The following is a 15,767-nucleotide window of genomic DNA, read 5'->3' as shown; positions in this document are numbered from 1 at the left end:
CCATAGCATAGTCTACAGGGAAGATGAGTCTTTTTTTCCTCTTTCTACTGAGACTAGATAAGACATGCCAGTAAGAATCCACATGCCTGTCTTTATCTCTCTCTTTCTCCACAATCTTATCGTCCTATTCAATCTGTCTACCTACCTATTTATGACCTCCTTCACCATAGTATCTGAGCATCAGTGTAGGGGCCCGGTAAATACCGGGCAATCCTATGTCCTCAGTACTGTCCATTTAAGGTAAATTTATATGCGAGTATAAATTGAAGCCAATCAACAAGTTAAAGATAGTATTCAGAGTAGCAGCCGTGTTAGTCTGTATTCGCAAAAAGAAAAGGAGTACTTGTGGCACCTTAGAGACTAACAAATTTATTTGAGCATAAGCTTTCGTGAGCTACAGCTCACTTCATTGGATGAAGTGCTGTAGCTCACGAAAGCTTATGCTCAAATAAATTTGTTAGTCTCTAAGGTGCCACAAGTACTCCTTTTCTTTTTAAAGATAGTAGTAGTCTGTGTTACAGGCATCTTTCAGGAAAGCTATAATGAATGATACTTCTTCCTGAAATCTTCTTCCTGGAATCCTGAAGAATGATTTAAACATGACCAATCAACAATACCCTTTTGGCAAGTCACATGAGTCTACAACAAGGTAGGTGCATGGCTATTCAGGCATATTTCTGTGTACTTCATAGCAATTCACAACTTGACATGCTTGGAAGGTATGACAGTATATCCCACCTACTACCAGTTAGGAGTCACTATACCTTAATCTTAACTACCTTAGAATGAGATGTCCGATCTGTTGTTCTTTCCATTGTTTCAAAATTGGTGGATTTGATAAAATACAATTTGCATCATCCTCAGTTCTTGTAGAGTGCAATATTCTTTAACACTAATATTATCTGAGTTTTTGCAGGCTATGGTACTTACTAGATGTTGGTGTATCTCATCATGCCAGAGATATCAGAAATTAATTATTTTAAGCTTAATAGTACCTTATGGATTGGAAAAGTTGTAATTTTCCTGACTATAAGATAAGCTTGATCAAGTTCAGTGTTACCAAAAAGAAAACTTACAGTATGTTATTTTTTGTACCATTGAGTACATTGACAATTGTTGATAGGGAGAATTCTCCCTTATGGACATCTTATTATTGTTCCTCATGCAAATGTAGACATCCTCTGATACTTTTTTAATTATACTAAAAAGTGACTTCAAGATATAAGATTTTCCCCCTCAAACAGAAGTTTCTACTGTTTCTTAATCTAAAATAAAAACTGCAAATTAATTATACAAAGATGTCTCAATATTTTATAGTGTTAATATTATATAGAGTGTGTGTGTGTGTGTGTGTGTGTGTGTGTCCATTGAATTGAATTCACCATCATTATAAACACCCACAATGTGATTGGGCAATTTACTGCATTTTACTGTATTAGTGACCCCTTGACTGGATATACACATCCAGATATCTAATCCAAAACTGTACTATTATATAATCTAATATAAGCAATATAGCAGTCACCTCATTTTCTTTCTGGTTCTTTGGGTCCTGAATTAAGCCATATTATTCTGCATTTTCCACATTGTTATACTTATTTATGTGACGTTATTGTGGAATCATTAAGCTTCTGTGGCTGCTGGCTATTAGACTTTAGCTTGACTTTACCTTCATTCCCATCATCATCATCATCATCTCCCAAATCCTGGTTCTGAACTATGTCTACAGCAAGAAGACCTTGGATTCTCCCTAGCCTACTTAATGTCTGCAGTTCAAGATGCTCCCACGAGTCCTGAGGACACACAACATTCCTGAAACATGGCCCCATAGTAATATCAGCTATGGTCAGAGTGTGTGGCAGGATCCATGTAGGAAAAGAACATTTATCATATTTTGGGGACCTAGATATCAGGTTTCCTAAAATTACCAAGTATTTTAATATTAACACAGCCATACATTATACCTCAATCGTTGCCAAACTACCAGAGACTCATAAAAAGCTATTAGGTCTCCTAGCCCATGTCAGTGTAGAAATGTTCCACACACTATGTTCCAAAGGGTAGAAAGTTTTTAATTATTTAACCCAGGGAGGATTTGTCTGTTATTTCATTCTAACTGTTAAAATGCAACACACACATAAGAGGTATGGTTCATCACTGCATGACTCCAGTTTCACACCAGCATCACTCCATTGATTTTAAGATCTTCTTCTCTCCTGGAGTCCTCTCAAAAGTCAATATTACTTCCTGTCTCCCAGCGATGTGTACCTGCTACGTCTCACAAATAATCATTAGGTGGCTCAATTTTACAACCTGTCTATAAACAGTCACATGACAAAATGTCTGCTCCTTTATTGCCGAGGTAATAAAATCTAGTAGAATCCCAAGGAAAAAAAAATGGTTTCCAAAAACGAAACAGAAAGGATAGAATTCTCTTAAATCTGATAATTTTCCAAAAAGCTTTGATAAAAATGTACACTAACTTTTCCCAGCTTTCATGTTGGAAGCAGTGTAATAAACATACATTCTAATAGATGATCACTATTAGGAAGCCTGTTTGAAGCTGCAGAAACAATAATTAATTTACACTTATTAATATGTGTTAAGCTCTGACCATGTGCTTGGATAGATAGTACTACAAGAGGCTCTGGGGAACATCAGGAGGGTTAGTACGTTATGTATGACCATCAGGGTCAGTTCACACAGCATATGAAATATGAAGCTGCAGGAGGCTCCTGGACTGGTTCTGCCAAAGGCAAAGCATCATGCATGTTCTATGAGAGTTCACTATGAAAACAAGAAAGGAGCTGTGTGCGCACCTTAGACAGCATAAAGGCTCTTGATGTGATCAGGTTGAGACTGCTGAGCTGCACTTCTTGCTTGCTGGGATATCTCTGTCCCCAAGTGCCAGATCAGACCATAATAGTATCTTGGGTATGAACAAGCTTACACTGTGTTGAGAGTCCTCATGTGCTGTTAGGCTGGCTATAAAGGGGTAGGGTTGATTTCTTCAGGATAGTGTCTCCTCATTTTCAAGGTTATGATAGAGTAAAATTCCCAGTGGGTCTTTTTGCTGTACTTCAGACTGATAAGGTGGAGGAGGCTGATGTATCACTTCAGCAGGAAAAGCCCGAAATGGAGAAGCCTTGGTTCAGAGTGACAGGGTTGATCTTGGCTGCATTACTTTTGGGCTGCTGGACTGCAGAAAAATGAGAAATGTTTGAATTTACCCCTTTGGGAACTTCTCTCACAATTCATAAGCTTGCTCCTAGGTCAGGGAAATGGCAGAGATACAGGTAGGTGGTGACTACAAGCCGTCAGGAACAGTATCCCCAATAATGTCATGGCTAACCTGGTGGCTGAACTTTGTGACTTTGTCCTCATCCATAACTATTTCACATTTGGGGACAATGTATACCTTCAAATCAGCGGCACTGCGATGGGTACCCGCATGGCCCCACAGTATGCCAACATTTTTATGGCTGACTTAGAACAACGCTTCCTCAGCTTTCGTCCCCTAATGCCCCTACTCTACTTGCGCTACATTGATGACATCTTCATCATCTGGACCCAAGGAAAAGAAGCCCTTGAGGAATTCCACCATGATTTCAACAATTTCCATCCCACCATCAACCTCAGCCTGGACCAGTCCACACAAGAGATCCACTTCCTGGACACTACGGTGCTAATACGCGATGGTCACATAAACATCACCTTATATTGGAAACCTACTGACCGCTATTCCTACCTACATGCCTTGAGCTTTCATCCAGATCATACCACGCGATCCATTGTCTACAGCCAAGCTCTACGATATAACCGCATTTGCGGTTATAACCGCATAACCCTCAGACAGAGACAAACACCTACAAGATGTCTATCATGCATTCCTACAACTACAGTACCCACCTGATGAAGTGAAGAAACAGATTGACAGAGCCAGAAGAGTACCCAGAAGTCACTTACTACAGGACAGGCCCAACAAAGAAAATAACAGAACGCCACTAGCCATCACCTTCAGCCCCCAACTAAAACCTCTCCAACGCATCATCAGGGATCTACAACCTATCCTGAAGGACCCATCACTCTCACAGATCTTGGGAGACAAGACAGTCCTTGCTTACAGACAGCCCCCCAACCTGAAGCAAATACTCACCAGCAACCACACACTACACAACAGAACCACTAACCCAGGAACCTATCCTTGCAACAAAGCCCGTTGCCAACTCTGTCCACATATCTATTCAGGGGACACCATCATAGGGCCTAATCACATCAGCCACACTATCAGAGGCTCGTTCACCTGCACATCTACCAATGTGATATATGCCATCATGTGCCAGCAATGCCCTTCTGCCATGTACATTGGTCAAACTGGACAGTCTCTACGTAAAAGAATAAATGGACACAAAACAGACATCAAGAATTATAACATTCAAAAACCAGTCGGAGAACACATCAATCTCTCCAGTCACTCTATTACAGACCTGAGAGTGGCTATCCTTCAACAAAAAAACTTCAAAAACAGACTCCAACGAGAGACTGCTGAATTGGAATTAATTTGCAAACTGGATACAATTAACTTAGGCTTGAATAGAGACTGGGAATGGATGAGTCATTACACAAAGTAAAACTATTTCCCCATGGTATTTCCCCCCCACCCCCCACTGTTCCTCAGATGTTCTTAAAAAGAAAAGGAGTACTTCTGGCACCTTAGAGACTAACAAATTTATTAGAGCATAAGCTTTCGTGAGCTACAGCTCACTTCATCGGATGCATCCTTTTCTTTTTGCGAATACAGACTAACACGGCTGCTACTCTGAAACCTGTCAGATGTTCTTGTTAACTGCTGGAAATGGCCTACCTTGCTTGTCACCATGAAAGGTTTTCCTCCTTTCCGCTCCCCCTGCTGCTGGTGATGGCTCTTCTTAAGTGATCACTCTCCTTTTTTCCACCAAATGCATCCGATGAAGTGAGCTGTAGCTCATGAAAGCTTATGCTCTAATATAAATTTGTTAGTCTCTAAGGTGCTACAAGTACTCCTTTTCTTTCTCCTTACAGTGTGTATGATAAAACCCATTGTTTTATGTTCTCTGTGTGTGTATATAAATCTCCCCACTGTATTTTCCACCAAATGCATACGATGAAGTGAGCTGTAGCTCACGAAAGCTTATGCTCAAATAAATGTCTCTAATTAGTCTCTAAGGTGCCAGAAGTACGCCTTTTCTTTTTAGGTAGGTGGTGATGACTTCAATCTTCTTCTAAGGAGCAGGTCTGCATTTATTGCACAGGATGGTAGTTTTACTTAGACAATAGAGGGATGCACAGAACCTCTGTAAGACAAACATCAGACTTCATTTCAAGTTAACCCTTGCTAAGATTAAGTCCAAAGAGGATCAATATAATGCCTCCCACCAGTAAGATTTTTCCCTTATTTCCTCAGACTTAGTGAATCAATATTTTAAAAGCCTAGTCCAGAACCTTCCCAAGTCAAAGTAGAGTTTGTAATTGCTTTCATAAAGGCAAAAGTCACAGTGATGTTCTTACACCATAATGACTACACATTCAAAGAAGATTGGTTCCAAAACACAACTTAGTCAATGCTGAAACATGGGGATTTTTAAAGAGCACAATTAGGATGGTTTCATATATAATCTTTCCACACCCATATAGTCGGGTTTGGGAGGGATTTAGGTAACAGGTGCTATTGTGGAATTTCATGTTTGTAATTGTTGCACTCAGTGTAGGGTGCAATTGAAATAAAGATGTTCAAATAGTCATAACAATATGTTTAAAAAACTGGAAACTCACATTTTTTCACATTTTGTAACAGGCTTGAAAAGTGCCAGTGGGAGGGGGGGAGTGTTGCTGAGTATTTTAGAATTTTGAGGGGTGAAAATGTGCCTGTGTTTGAGTGGAAAACATTACACAAATGTTTGTTTTCAATGCAAAAACAAATACTACAGTGAATTTTCATTCATTTTCAGAGAGGTACTGTTGATGGTACAAAAAATGAGCACGTTTTCACACAAAATGTAATGAAACAAATCACATTTGCATTCAGCAAAACTCTCATTTGAGACCAATCCTGACTTTTATGATCACTCTAATTCAGAATTAAGAAACAATAACTTTCCCTTTAAGTATATATTGATGGAGCATGTAGGAGTCCATATGTTTGCTTAACTGGCCCTGCAACCAGCACTGCTTACAGTAAAACCCAAAGTTCAAACTTAATTCCTTGCTTTCAAGTATGCCCTTCAAACTGCAAATATCAGTTGATCATCCCTCTAAAACAGGGTACACCTTAACCAGGAATATATCCAATATATCCACATCAAGGTTCCTAGCACATAATATACCAAAACAGTTTACTGACATTTTTAAACATACTTGCTACCAGCAATAACTGGTTGCAGAGTGTGTGTGTGACAAAAAAAAACAACCTGGTATTTCTAAGTACTATAATATCCTGCCTACTTCCTAGTCTTGCAAATATCCTTGAAGTGGAACAATATTTAACAGAATGCAATGCAGCTAGAAAACAGTCAAAGAAATGGGCAGGGAGAAGTCAGTCAAAGTAAACCGAAGAATATATCTTGCACCACCAAAGCCACAAGCATTATACAAACATTGATCTATTTTTAGGGCAATCACAGTTAGCTATTGCCCAAAGGTTGCAGACGTTTCCAAGATTGTTTAATAATGCATGAAACCAAAGACTGAGGTATTATTGAAGAACTTGAGGTAACTTTTGATAGTGAAGGACAATATGATGACAATGTCCTGTTTTCCCGCCTTTTCTGCCCTCTGCTTTGAAATACTGTGAGTGCTTGCTGTGAAACACTATTGTGGAGCTTTTCAGCTGAAGTAGGGAACAACACAGATGAGATGCTGGTCAACACTGTGATTGAGGGTATGTCCATACAGCAATTAGAAACCCACAGCTGGCCCATGTCAGCCAACTTGGGCTCACAGGGCTTGGGCTGCGGGGCTGTTTCATTGCTGTGTAGACTTCCGGGCTTGGGCTGGAACCTGGGCTCTAGGACCCTGCAAGGTGAGATGATCTTAACACTTGAGCTCTTGCCTGAGCCCAGAACTCTACAGAGAAAAAACAGCCTTTCAGCCCAAGCCCTGCAAGCCCAAGTCAGCTGGCACAAGCCAGACATGGGTTTTTCTTTGCTGTGTACACATACCTATAATGCCATCTGTTTTTCTTTGACTTCATACTTTAGTACATTATTTATTTGTTTATAAACATTTCTCTGTTCTCATCACACTAGCATATCAAAGCATCTCACAAACATTAATGAATTTGATCGTCCATCTGTTTGCATATTTCTGATGTCTGTTACCTGTCAGTGCAAAATCTGAGCAGTGAAAGTTTCAATTAAAATATATTTTGCAGGCATATTGGCAAGAATCAGAATAGATTTTTAAAATGCAGCATTCACACTGAATGAAACTTTGTTTACCACTCTTATTTGACTCTTTAGAACCATATCAAGATAAAGAAACATGCAGTGCCTTAGTGGGTTTATTCAAAATGGCAGTCATTCATCCCATAATTCTTCAGTAGCAGAGCAAAACTGAGCCATGAATGAATTAGGTGAGATCATCCCAAACAGCTCAGTATCAAAATTATTTTGGCCTTCCTTTCAATGGATTCAACACACTGAGCACTTCAGATGATTATGGTTGTTGGTGATAAAGCAATAAAGGTAAGTTTGAGGAAAACTGTTATTTTTTGCAAATGATATTACTGAGCAATTTTGAAATATTCTACATAGAAAGACCACAAGAAGAATACATGGTGAAGAGGAGTGTGAAATGAACCCACAATTCACAAGTGGCTAAGCCAACCAAACCTACAAATTGTTTGGAAACAATTTTCCTAGAGCCTATCGGTGAAATCCTGGCTGCATACCAGTCAATGGGAGTTTCAGAATTGACTTCAGTGCAGCTAGGATTTCACCCTGTAAATGAAAACTATATCACAGTATCCTTGTGTCACACACTACAGTTTATTTAAATAATGCTTTAAGAATATGCTATCATGTATAAGTATATTAACAAACGGCTACTTACTGAAGTAGCTTTTGTTCTCCAAATGTATTGTCTCTGCAGGTCCAGCCTATGGAACAGTTGTCATGCCATGCAGCAATGGAACCCATTTCAAAGAAGGTAGCCATAGGGGAAATAGGTGACACTATGTTCCAGTATTCTAGAATCAATTACATAAAGGCCCCCACCCTGCAAACGGACCTCATTTCCTCTTCAATTCCATCCAAATCCTTTAAATTTACAAACCAGAAGTAAGAAGTATGAGTCATTATGAGTCTATAGACACAATACTTTTGGAGAACAAAATTACTTTGCTTGATAACCCCTTTTTCTCCTTCACCGCTTTGCCTCTACAGATTCCCACTTTAGAAAATTAACTAGTAATGCACTCCTCAGAAGAAGAAAGTGTGGAAGGGAGGGTAACTACAACACTTCTCTCTTGAATGAAGCATCCAATCTGGTCTGGACCAAGTATTCAGCAAACAACATTTTGTAAAGAGATGCACTGAGCTCCAGGTAGTAGCCTTTCTGGCAAAGAGATAGTGCTGAAGATTCTTCTCCATCTTATATAAAGTCATGAAGTCCTTCCAGTACAAGAACATCAGCTTGTCTACTTAGATCATTTCTCGACTGTCCCTTGAATTTTCATAAGAAGCGACAAACATGCTTTTTAAAAGGTATTGATTATATCTTTGACAGGACAAAAGTCCTTTTAACATCCAAGATGTGCAATGACATATAATTTGGAAGATCATGAGTCTTAGCAAAAGTACAGACAGAGAAAAATTCTGATTTAAATGAAATTCCAGAACACTATAGTCAAGAATTTGGGATGGGTTCTAATGTCTATCCCAATATTTCTGCTTTAGAATGTTGGACCACTTCATCCTTGTGAACATTTGTATCAGGAATTATCTGCCACTAATGACTGCAGTTCTGAAACTGTCCTGAACAATGCTATTGTCAAAAGTGAAGGAACCTTCAATGACAAATGCAAGAAGGAGCATACACGAAGAGGAGCCTGCAGAGAACTTGTGAGACCAAGATCTCAATATCATGCACTTGCAAGTTATGATTCTCAACATACACTTTCACCTAAACTTCAGTACAGTATATTGTTTTCCAAAGGATGACAAAAGGCTGAAAGTCCTTTGCATAGGCACATAGACGGCAGAGAGGCAGCTAATAAACTTTTGGTCATACCTCAAGGCAATCCAGAATCTTTCAATAATAAAGGATAATGTAAAGTGACCAGTAAAGGGACAAAGGACTAGATGCACCTCTTTGGACTATCCAAATCTTTAAATATTTTCCACTTACAGACATGACCCTCTAATGAAAGAGTTTTGTGCACGTTTGACTTTCCCAGAGAAATACAAGAATTTCCCTTTTAACAACCTAGCAACCAGGCTATCAGATAAAATGATTTCTAGAGTGACCAAAGACCTGGATTGAAATCCTGGGCCTACTGAAATCCATGGGAGCTTTATCATTGATTTCCATGGGGCCAGGATTTCATCCCTGACCTTACTCCTGAGGCCAAGTCTCTAAGTAGAAGGACAATCCCCTTTTAAAGTCATACCAGTCCCACAGACCCATTGCTATTTGACACAACTGGGGTATCCCTGTCTATTCAAATAAACCATTGCACAGAGTATTATCTGTGAGACCTACCTCTGCTGTCCATCTCATCAGGGAGAAAAAAAAGCATGAAATGCAAGTCAGATGGACTTTCAGCCCCAATTAGTTCATGTGTCTTGTTAGTACCAGATGGGGCCACTATATCTAGATCTCATTTTTGAGATTACCTACCAGAATTCTTCCCGGGATATTCTGAGAAGACAGACTAATGCAGGGAAGCCTTTATAAATCTTGAACCTGTGTGGAACTAAGACCAACTTTCCCATATTCACTCTTATCCTTAAAATGCTGGATAGAGAATAAGTTATCTTTAGAGTATAAATCACGCCCTGATAAATTCAGGCCCTTAGAAGCCAGTTGTGTATACATGGAAACACCTGCAGTCCTTGATAACAAAGGTTAGCAGCCACACCTGCCAGACACCCAGCAAACAACCTTGTAGTTGCTGCTTTCCCAAGTAAGTATTATATCTGGTACATTCCTCATTAAATTTCCTCATTTAACCTGAGGTGTTTCCTGTGCTCCTGTTGAGATATGGAGCTGTGTATTCAGAAGGCCCTGACCAATCTTGAGAAGTCAAAGCAGGGATTTTTCTCTTCAGAGATGGAAAAGAAAGGATTGGCACTAGCACACATTCTGTAGCCTCCATTTACAGAAGACATTGGGCCATACCCCACAGAGTTTTTTTGTAACGAGACCACTCAATGCAACAAAAATAAATCTATTCATAGCACTGCAAGCTAGGAACTTGCTATTTAATTTGACTGCATCACAACAGCATGCGGGGAATACTGCCATTAAGTAAACAGGATATGAGGGTGGGTGAAGCATTACTCCAACTCATAATACCCAGTCAATCCTTAGTGACCATTCTGCTACAATTATCATGAGCAAATAGAAATAGAGGGGATTTTGTTTTGGTATGACCTTAAACAATTGGATGAGGATTCACTGATTTAGAAATATCCTCCTATGCCTGTAAAAATCTGGACAACTGAAAACTAAAATTAAAGTCAGTTCTAGGTTCTCTAGAATCAACAGAAAAATCAGACAAACCCAAGCTGGGCAAAGATGACAATCTACATTTCTGGCAACCTCTGATTTTTCCCCCACATTGACTAAAGAACCCTGATGGACCTGGAATCCCCTTTGAAGAAGAGGAGTGGAAAGATCAGGCTGTCTGATACCAGAAAGAAGCCTGCAGCTTCTTATGCAAAGACTAACAAATTAACCAGGAAGGCATGGACCATGGGTTAAAAGATGGCTGTCTGCATTTGGGATATAACTGGACCTAACCTTTGACTAAGTCCTTACCAGATCCAGAGGTGTACGTTATTGGATGCTTGTTCACCTCTATGTTTCTTGTTCTTCCTAAAAGGGGAAGCAGATAAATACAAAGAATCCCAATTCTTAGAATACGTGGCTGTTTTTCTCACAGGAAAATAATCTGAAGACCTTGTGTCCTGATGTACAAAAGAACTTCTCCAACAAGGCTGAGACCTAGAAGAGGCTGCCAGGAGCAGGTCTCTTCCTGATGGATGTGAAGATTTCTTAGGCAAAGACAAGTAGGCCTGGGATTTTTCCCACTGAATATGCTAACTCCTTCTTAGACAAAAACAAATATTTTAAACTAAAACTATTCACTAGTAGAAATGCTGATTGTGTAGGGAGAAGTTTGGGTTCCATTCTGATCAGGCTGATGAAAAGAAAGGAAAGTCAGTGTTGGAGTTTCAATACCCTCTTTCTAGAATGTTGGAACAGAAAGGCATATACATTCTCTTCCATTGGCTAACTGTTTTGAAATGGATCCAGTCATCATGTGGCCAGGCACGCAATCTCATAGTGGGGATCTGCAGAGGCAATGTCTTGAAGAAGAAGAACAAGAATTAATGTGCTCAAGAAAAATTGCTTTATTATAAGATGCAATAGACTATATTGTAAAGACGTGTAAAAAAATAATTTAAAAATACTTAACAGATGGTGTTAGCCTGTTGCAGCCTGTTACAAAGCAATTATAAATTGGAGTACATACAATGGTTCATACATGTGGCTTCATGTCAGAATACAACATCATAGCCTAATTTGTTAGAAAAACCAAACTCTATAACTTATATAGGTTACCTTAATTTACGTTAGCCTGATTTGATAATTTACTACATCTAGGACCCTACCAAATTCACTGCAATGAAAAATGCCTCACGGATGGTAAAATCTGGTCCTTTGTGTGCTTTTACCCTATACTATATAGATTTCATGGGGGAGATCAGTGTTTCTCAAATTGGGGGTCCTGACCCAAAAGGGAGTTGCGGGGGGGAGGGTCGCAAGGTTATTTTAGGGGGGTCACGGTAATGCCACCCTTACTTCTGTGCTGCCTTCAGAGCTGAGCAGCCAGAGAGCAGTGACTGTTAGCCAGGCCCCCAGCTCTAAAAGCAGGACCCCACCAGCAGCAGCGCAGAAGTAAGGGTGGCAATACCACACCATGTCACCCTTACTTCTGTGTTGCTGCTGGCGGTGGCTCTGCCTTCAGAGTTGAGATCCCAGCCAGCAGCCGCCACTTTCCAGTTGCCCAATTCTGAAAGCATCACTGCCACCAGCAGCAGCAGAAAAGTAAGGGTAGTAGTACCGCAACCCACCCTACAATAACCTTGTGACCCCCCCAACTCCTTTTTGGGTCAGGACCCCTACAATTACAACACTGTGAAATTTCAGATTTAAATAGCTGAAATCATGAAGTTTATGATTTTTAAAATCCTATGTCTGTGAAATTGACCAAAATGGATCATGAATTTGGTAGGACCTTAACTATATCAAATTGCAGAATCTTCCCTCTCTGGAACGCTGAACTAACATAGCTGGGACATACAGATTATGTCAAATCCATCCAGCTTCTTGAAGGATAATTACCATAGACATGTAACCACATGGTCAATCTCCTATGTGTTTGTGTAGGCAGAGGACATTAATTTAACAAACTCTCCAGCAGCTGAACTTTTTTCATATCTAATAAAGGACCCTTAGATATGGCCTTCCATCTAGCAGCTGCAGGAGGCTCACCACCATGCTCATGACATCTCCCTGGAAAAGCTATAAAATACCCTCCAGATCTGTTATGTTAAGAAAAGGGCCTTGCCATCAGTTATGATGAGATTGTATGACACTTTTTATTGTTTCACAGAGAAACACCTTCCAGACCATAGACTGTACTAGGATTACAATAGCTATTTGGTAACTGATGCTGCTGTAGCATGATTTATATTCTGGTGTTTATTGTTTTAACAGTGTTTGCAGACGTTGACTTAAAGAGGTATCAGATTTAGTGTGAGTTTCTGCAGTTATCTGCTAAAACATTACTTTCCAATTTAACACAGCGAGACTCTCCTCAATGACTCACAAAATACGTCCCTGTAACTCCTGCTACAATTGGTAAGGCAATTTCCCACAACATCTCCAGCATCAGAGATGATGAGCATCATATGAGACTATGCTGTCATTATCAGGGATGTTCCTATCTTCACAATCTGGATCCAAATGGTTGGCTGGGAAGAAAATAACCAGAAGAAATGGCAAGTAACAACTGCCCATTTCTACCCATTGGAAACATTTTTAGGTGCAATGTATAAAATAAATAAAATATGCTGCTCTTGATCTGCAGTGAAATCAGTGGTCAAATATGCCTGGATCAAGGCCAATTATGTCCCCAAGTGTCAGAATCCTATTGACAAACTTTAGGTTATTGTAAAACTGTATATTTTTGAATCTATGTCCAGAGTAGCTTATAGCTCATTAAAAATGCTTTGTCAAGCAGATTCTATAAATATCTATAATATCTATAACACCTGCAATAAAATTCATTACTTAGCAAAACTAGTAACACAAACAAAGAACATTAAATGAGAGTCCTTTTACTTACCGAAAACATATCATAGCTATTTTACTTCAAGATCTAATTAGATTTAAGGCTTCATTTTGAAAATAGAAGATGAAAATGAGCCTCTTACCTTAGGGAGATCTGGCAATAAGTCAACAGCATATATTTTTTATCATATAGCAAATTTGCCCACATAATAAGCAAACAAAAGAACTCTACTGATTGTGCTTAACTGAAAGAAAAAACCTCAACTATATAGTATGACATCAAAACATCAATTATTTGGATTATTTTTATCAATTACATCATTTTCTTTACTGCTACTTAGATGCATAAATATTTTTACACTCATGATTGTTAAACCAGTACCATGTATGCAACTACACAGTAGTTAATAATCATTGTTTTCACAGCTAACCTCTTTTTTTCCAGGCATTTCTAACTTAGACATAAATGAACTCCAAGCTTAAAACTGGCATAAACAATACCCCCAAAAAAGTATTTTGTTTTGTTTTTTGAGGGATTGCAGTATAGTAGACTAATTCTGGGATTGGGAGTTGAATTCATTAACTTGTCTATGTCTCAGTTTGCCATCTCTAAAAGGGATAACAATTACTAACCTACTTCACCAAGAGAATTAGTTAGTTTGTGCCTGGTCCAAAGTCCACTGACATCAATGGAAAGACTCCCCATTGATTTCAATGGGCTTTGAATCAGGTTCCAAAATGCACAGGCACTTTGGAAATCCTAGGCTTTAAGCTCTCTGTACTCTAGCCGCCAAATAAGTATTACAATACCTACCGGTATCTATCTCATAAGAGTGCGGTGATGTCAGGCCTAATAAGTCACCTGGTTTCTCCCAGAGACACCCAGTTTTGAGTGCCCTTTACTGGGTTCCTGAATGGTGGCCTCAATATACTTGTTTTCATGGGCAGGGAGTTGCTCATTCAGCCCAACAGCGGGGCTCATGCAGGGAGATTGTCCTTATAAACTACTTGCCTTCCTTTGTTTGATCCTTAGACAAACAGCTCTATAATATAATTAATTAACAACATTCCCAGCCCAACTGGAAGTAGGAACTATAGCAAATTTTGAAAGACAGCCTGTTCTTATGAGAATTGCAGCAGATACCAGAGGTTCAGACAAGATTTGGAGAAGTATCCAAATCTTTGTGAGTTTATCTGAAAACAGCTTCCAAATATGTTTAAGTTTAATTAGCAAGTGATTGTTTAGGGTAAGTCTGTGAGGGGAAGCCAGGATGTGAAAAATATCTGTGAGCAACAGGAGAGGAAGGAAGATACTATGGACAAATTCTGCTCCCACTTAGATGCTAGATGACCCCATTGACTTCAGTAGGCTTGTATGTTGTATGTAGACTAGAGCTTGTGGGAAAACAACAATTATTCTTCACAGGACATTTTGGAAATGTTTTAAGGTTTTTTGGAAATGTTTCAGGTTTTTATAATTTCCCACAAAAAATCAGTTTTCCAAACTATTTCAAGATAAATGCTAAGTGTTCGGTTTTCAATTTTTAGACAAAAATCAGTAAAAGCCCATTTCACTTGAAAACTAATCAACGAGTTATAATATTGACTAACCTGTGGAGATAGTGTGCATTCACTTATGTATTCAGGCAAGATGAGTTGAGAAGAATGTAGTATCTGGTTCTACCACTGAGGTCTTGATTCTTATTAGACATGTATCTAAACCAAAAGCCCTGATCCAAACACCAGGCTTTAGAAAAAATTAGATATGGATCTGGAGCAGAGCTTTGCAATACCAGCCTTTCTCTATATCTGACCCAAACAAGAATGTGAAGTTGAACATCCCCAAACTTGATAAAAGTTAAGCTCTGCAGCCAGAAATGGATATCACAGTTCCACACCATCTGGTCTTTTCGTCTTCCTTTCAGCAGGGTTAAGCAAAATAAATGAATACCCCAAACCCATATATTGTGAAACTACGCCAGGATTACAACTAGCCCTCAGTACAGCAGTTTAACCCAATAGGCCCAACACACAACCTCATTCTTTTTTCTTATTATGGGTTCAGCTTCAGTCTATATTGTGGGTTAGGGCCCTTTATTGTTTTCCAAAAGAACAAGAGTAGAATTAATATTTGAAAATTTGCTACAGCATACAGGTTTGCCAGTGATGCTTTTAAACATTCATACCATTGTCTTGTAATGGACCCA

This window comes from Dermochelys coriacea, chromosome 2, assembly GCF_009764565.3.
Source record: "Dermochelys coriacea isolate rDerCor1 chromosome 2, rDerCor1.pri.v4, whole genome shotgun sequence".
NCBI lineage: Eukaryota > Metazoa > Chordata > Testudines > Dermochelyidae > Dermochelys > Dermochelys coriacea.
This window is presented reverse-complemented; position numbering follows the sequence as displayed.